Source organism: Diceros bicornis, unplaced genomic scaffold, assembly GCF_020826845.1.
Source record: "Diceros bicornis minor isolate mBicDic1 unplaced genomic scaffold, mDicBic1.mat.cur scaffold_73_ctg1, whole genome shotgun sequence".
Lineage (NCBI taxonomy): Eukaryota > Metazoa > Chordata > Mammalia > Perissodactyla > Rhinocerotidae > Diceros > Diceros bicornis.
The window spans coordinates 736,451-742,450 of NW_026691615.1; the positions used below are offsets into that span (position 1 = coordinate 736,451).

Genomic DNA, 6,000 nt, shown 5'->3' on the forward strand with positions numbered 1-6,000 from the left:
CAGCTTACTTTCCGCCCCCGTAACAGGTTCATTCCTGGCAAATCCCTCATCCCTCTATATTTTGGTGTCCGTGGGAAGGATAAAGGAAAGAACTTAAAGCCCTCATAAGTCTTCCAGGGCCGGATGAGTAAGAGAAGCGGCATTTGCAAAGGCCCTTGGCCCTTCAAGGCCAAGACGCTATCTTTTCTGCTGCCAGAGCCAGCTGGAAAGGCTCGTGGGGCCGGGGGCAGGGGTGAGGTGGGTCCGCCGGCCTGTGGGAGCCCTCCAAGACAGACAGATCAACCTCCCTCAGAGGAAGAGGTCCAGGCCCTCTTTCAGAAGTGGGTGAGTAGGGAAGACTGTGAGCTCCTAAAACCCCAATCAAGTATTTACTGCGCATCTGTTAGGGGCCCTAAGTCTCCTGGGACTCAACCGTGGACAGACAGACGTGCACCCTGCCCTCACGGGACTTGCGGGCTGGTGTGGGGGACAGACCTCAATGAACAAGCTCACAAACACATCCTGGTGTGCTGAGAAATGAAACAAAGGTGCAGGCGAGTCATACCAACAGGGCCCTCCCAATGTCCCGGGAAGGGTAAATCTCTTCCCTGGCCCCCGCGGGTTAGGTCTCCTAACTAACCTCCCTCCTTCCACTGCCTCCTTCTAGAGCACGCGTGCTGTGGACTTCCCTGGGCAGCGTGGGTTTCCTGCCTTCCCGAGTTCCTCCAACTATGGATCCCCTATACCAGGGCGCATCCCACAGCATGCGCCCCGTTGTCGCATTTGGGCCATGAAGGCCTCTACAAGGAAGCCCACCAAACAAGGCGTGAAGGCACCAGGCTCGCTGCAGCTTCCTGGGCCTTTGTTCAAGCACCTCGGCTGCCTGGAACGCCCTTCCCCGCCAGGCCTGCCCGGTGAGCTCCTCTCTCCGCCCATACGTCATCCCTGCCCCGCCTTCCCTGACGCCCCAGGGATGCGCCAGGCCCTTTCCTGTGCTCCTGAGGTACGCGCTACATAATGCTGTCTCGTGCTTCCACACAGCAGGCGGCAGCACGGCAGGACGTGATGCTAAGGGCACAATGCTGGAATCCTCCAGGTTGCTTGGAGGATTAAATGAGATATTATGTAAATGGTGCTTGGCACAGGGCCTAGCACGGGGCACCATCAGTGTGCGATACTGGTTTCAGCTCTTGTCTCATGACGTCAGGAGGGTCTTTAGATGCAGGGCAGGGAAGACGTCTGCCATGCCTTCATACCCCAGCACCTGACTCAGTTCCTGGTATGCGGTCACCCAGAACAATCAGTATCTATATTCTGTACGAGGAAATTGAGATCATGTTGCTTCTTACCCACTGCACCTAGCAAAGCACAGACACCGACCAGGACCCCAGTCTAGGGTAAAAGCGTACTGATGTCATTCACAAGCCCTCCCCAGGAGCCTTCTCGTGTTTTCCTAAGGGGTGCACAGTCTCTCCTGGGGAGCCTTCCGACCCCACTGTGTCGGCACACAGTCCCCCCTGGGGAGGCCGTGGAGTTTGTTTCCAGTGTGCCTCGTGACCTTCAGGAGTTTTCGTCCACGCCCCCCTTCAGCAAGTGGGCAGAACAAACCTCTCCTTACCCAGCATCACAGTCTACGCGGGGTGTGGGCATTGCAGCAAGCAGGCCCCCTTCTGCCCTCTGTGCCCCCGGGAGGTCCCTGTGTGGCCACCAACCCCACAACAGACCATCTCTCAGCTCTGATTCAAGCCGGCTTCCTGTGGGGCAGCTCGGCCACAGAGAGACGGCCATTATCCAGTGAGACATCGACTAATTACAACCCAGGGACCAGGGCGGCCAGTGATTCTTCTAGCACCGGTAGATGGGTGACTGGCCTCCTGGACCCCTCCTGGACCCCACTGTCTCCTTCCACATGGTGCCCACGGGACATTCAGGGCCACATCCTAAACTCACTGGCTCTCCTGCAGTACAAAATACCGTTCTAAGGATATATCCGCCCATTTTCCGGATGGAGAAGTTGAGGCCTCGAGCCAAGATGTGCCATCATTTTCCCAGGGCTGTCCAGAATCTAGTGGTGAATATCTACTTGTTTCTCTGGGGTTTTCCAGGCAAGCTGACGCCACCCAAAGGAGCCCAGACAGGCAGTGCTGGGGCTGGACTGATCTAGATTCCGCACGGGCAGGACCCTGGATCCTCCTTGCTCCCTGCAGTCCTGGCCACACCACCCCGCCAGTTCTGTGATCTGCTCTCCTCTCCATCTCGCCTCGTCCCTGTGCCGCGGCCAAGGCACCTGCAGTTCCTTCTAAACCCCCAGCAGTCGAGCACAGAAGCCCAGGGGAACCCACAGGTTGGCCCGAGGGTGAGGGCTGTGGGGCGGCAGGACGGCCAGGAAGAGTCCAGGCATCCCGGAAAGACGCAGGGACACGGGTCGTCTAGCTCCATCTCGGCCCAGCTGAGCGCAAAACCCGAGGTGACTACTCAGTCGTGTTCCACCCAAGCCTCTTCAGCACATTGTTCCCTTCTGCAAAGACTCGTTAACAAAGAGCTGTCTGCTTCGGGCAGGCCCCAACCCAGCCCCACTGGGGCTCAAATGCCAGGAGAGAAGGAAGCCGCTGCATTTTGCCAAAACACACTGGTCGTGGGTGAAAGAAATCAGGCGGGGCGTCGGGGCTGCCTCTGGGCAGCAGTGCTGGCCCTGCCATCTGAGGCCAGCGGGCGTGATGGGATCGGAGGCTGGTCCTACCAGTCCAATCAGACTTCAGGACTGGGGCCAGGAGAGTCTGATCCCCCACCCCTCCGCCAGGGGGTGGCATAAATCAGGGGCCAGGCAGTGGTTCCTGTTGGGACGCCTCAGTGTAGGGGAGAGAGGGAGCATCCTTCCCTCCGAAGAAGGGCAAAGCAGAGAGAGTTGGAGAAAGGGGAAGAGGCCTGGGGCAGGTGTCCACAGGGGCGCTGGGAGATTCTGGGTCACTCCGCCACCCTCCAGGGCCCCACTGGGGACGCCAGCTCAGGAGGCTGGTGTGGCAGGGCAGGCAGCTCACGGCTCCAAGATTCTGTCTGGGCTGGGAGCTGTTGGGGGCTCCAGGACGACCCGGGCAGGTGGGATCCAGGGAGGTGTGTGGAAGTGCTGAGGACTCCTGTGTGACAGTGTGGGTGTCTGTGTGTGAATGGGGGGGGGGGTCCCGAATGCCTGGGTCCGTATTGGAGGTCCGAAGGTTCTCAGTGTGTGTTGAGGATCCAAGTGTCTGACGTGCGTGTGTGTGTGCGTGTGTGTGCATGTGTGTGTGTGCATGCATGTCAGGGGCTCCTGAATGTCTGTGTGGGGCGCCCAGGGTGTCCATCAGTATGAGGTGTTGGGGCTCAAGGGTATCTCTGTGTGAGAACTGGTGGCTCCTAGATGTGTGTGTGCGTGTGTGTGTGTGTGTGGGGCTCTCAGAAAGACGTGTGTCTCTGAGTGGGGAGGGGGCTTCAGAACATCTGTTGGGGGGGTCCTGAGCAGGACGTGAGGGTGCATTTTCAGGAAGGGGGGATCAAGTCGAGTCAGGATCAGGAATGTGTGTAGAGCTCCTGGAGGGTGCTGGGAGGACACTGAGGAGGGATTTTTAGGGGTGCCCTTGGGCATGGGGCTGCGGGGGTGGGAGATGGGCCAGCAGGCTGAGATGAGACCTACAGGCTGGAATCCTGATTTGCAGGGGCCGGGGGAGGGGTCCTGTGGGGTCAGGAAGGAGGGGTAGGGCCCTGAGGCGGGTCTCCTCGGGGGTGGGGGCAGGTCTGGGCCCAGAGACGGGATGGAAAGTGAGGGGACAGGGTGGCAGGGGGTCCGCAGATGGGAGGGGTCCTAGGGGTTGGGACAAGAGGGTGGGGTGAGGGGGGACTTGGGCCCGTGGGGTGGGGGGCGATGTGGGGGGCGGGACTGCGAGGTGGGGCCTGGGGAGCCCTGGAGGGTCCGGGGAGGGGTTCCGAGGGTCAGTGAGGGAGGTGGACTGGGGTCGCGGGTTTGGGGGGCCTTCCGGGGAGGGGGCGGAGTGGGGGGTGGGGTGCCCGGGGGGGGGGTACGGGGAGGGGCCCTGGGGGGTCGGTATCGGGGGTGGACAGGGACCGGGGCCCGAAGCTGACGGCCAGGGTCCGTGCTAGGGGTGCCAGGGGCGCCCAGCGCGGGTTCCAGGGCCGGGCGGCGCGAGTCCCGCTGTCGCCCGGCCCCCGCGGGCCGCAGCGCGGAGCCGCCGGCCTGGGAAGGCGCCCGGGAGGCCCGGCCCGCGCCGCCTCCCTACCTGCGCCGAGAGCGCCGCCATCGCCGTGCCGAGCCTCGCCGTCTAGGGCCGCGCCGCCGGATCCCCGCCGCGCCGCTCGCCCCGCAGCCCCGGCCCGGCCCCCTCAGCCGCCCCCCGGGACCGCGGCCGCTGCCGGCTCCGCCGCTGCCATTTCACCCGCTGACAGGAGCCGCTGCCCCACCCCCGAGGCCCAGTCAGCCAATGCGCCACCCCCAGGCACCGTGGCTCCGCCCACTGGTCAGGAGTGACGGGGTGTCTAGCCAATCCGTGGCCACTCCGTAAGGAGGGCCCTGGCTACGGCCTAAAGGTTGCCTCCTCTGAGGAGAGAAGCGAATTGAAATTAGGGAAGCAGTGAAGGACGGGTAGTTTTGCCTATCGGAATGAGGAGTCCTGTTGATCAACACCTAGCAGGGCCAATAAGAGGAAAGAGGGGCGAGTCCTTGAGGGAAGGCTGAGGCCCTGAGGAACCCTAGACAGAGGCAGCCAAGCGTTTGGCACTAAGCCCCGCCCAGAGCCGGGCTTTCTGCCCAATAACTAGGCGTCCTGAGACGTCCATTATTATCGGCCCCTCACACCTTGGCCATGGCAACTGTTGGGACTCTATAAAGAAGATTGACACCTAGGCAGCCAATGACATTGAAGGAGGGCGGTGAAGTGACGCTCTCTGGCCAATGGGGTTGTGATATTGGTGTGAGGTTGGCCTCCGGGCTGTGGGGCTTGAGGCCTGGATTGAATGAAACAGGGGAGGGGTTGAGAGAGAGGCGTGGCCTAAACCAACGACGGGGCGGGGCCAGATGAGGGAGATGCTAATGAGTTGGGTCTGAGAAGGGCCGTAGACGGAAATCTCTAAGGCGGAGGGGGAGGTGATGGGACCGCATCTTCTTTGAGCCCGACTCTGTGCTGGGGGCGGGGCTTTTGGGGGTGGGAATCACTCCGAAGACACAGGCCCATCCCCTACCCTAGTCTAGGCCGGGGTAAGGGGTGATGCAGGGCCTAACTCAGGTCTCCCCGGGGTCCCCAGCATTGCTGAGCAGGGGTCCAGCACAGGGAAACTGCTTATAAATGTCTGATGAACGAATGAATAAATAAATGAATGGTGGGTCCAGGGGTCTTTTAACAGGCAAGAGAGGGGTGGGAGTCACTCAGGCTGGGGAGGGGCATGTAGGAACAGTGACTGACAGGGGCAAGACAGCAAAAAGGACACGTTTCCACCTCAAGATGCAGGGATCTGGAGGGGGTGAGGCAAGGAAGGACCCTGTCACAGAAGAGAGGGTGGAGTCGTAAGTTCAGAACGGGGGCGGGGGGGTGGTGGAAAAAGGGAGAGACAGAAATGGGAACGGGAGGGCTGGGACTTAGAGTGGGGCATGTCAGAACCTTCTAAGGTCTGAGAGCTCAACCTTCTAAATAGTAGAGGGTTCTGTCTGGTTTTGGAGGCAATGACTGACATCCCTTCACTCCCTGTCCCTGTCCATCTCTCTCTGCCTCTGTCTACACTCTGTTCCATCTATATTTTGTCCCGTCTACACTCTTTCTGCCTCTATCTATTCTCTCTCTGCCCCTGTCTACACTCTGAATCTGTCTACACCCTCTCCTGCTGTCTGTACTCTCTCTCTGTCTCTATATGGCTTCCCTCTCTCCCTCTCTCTTACTCTCTACATTGCATCAATTAAAATTCTGGAACTGTAAAGAAAAGCCCCGAAACATGTTTCTAAAAACTCGGGTGGTAAAAATAAGTATAATGCATTCCTTCTCC

The 6,000-nt window shown here is 60.2% G+C and overlaps 1 protein-coding gene across 2 annotated transcripts in view; it reads right to left on the reverse strand.

Moving 5' to 3' along the window:
- Positions 1-4,334, reverse strand: part of EVI5L (ecotropic viral integration site 5 like) — a 31,075-nt gene extending 26,741 nt beyond the window's left edge. The window contains exon 1 of one of the 2 annotated variants that reach the window (XM_058537951.1): positions 4,248-4,334. The gene's annotated coding sequence lies outside the window, so the exon portion shown is untranslated. The remainder of the gene's footprint in view (positions 1-4,247) is intronic. The other variant, XM_058537952.1, reaches the window with a different exon arrangement.
- Between the last annotated feature and the right edge of the window lie 1,666 nt (positions 4,335-6,000).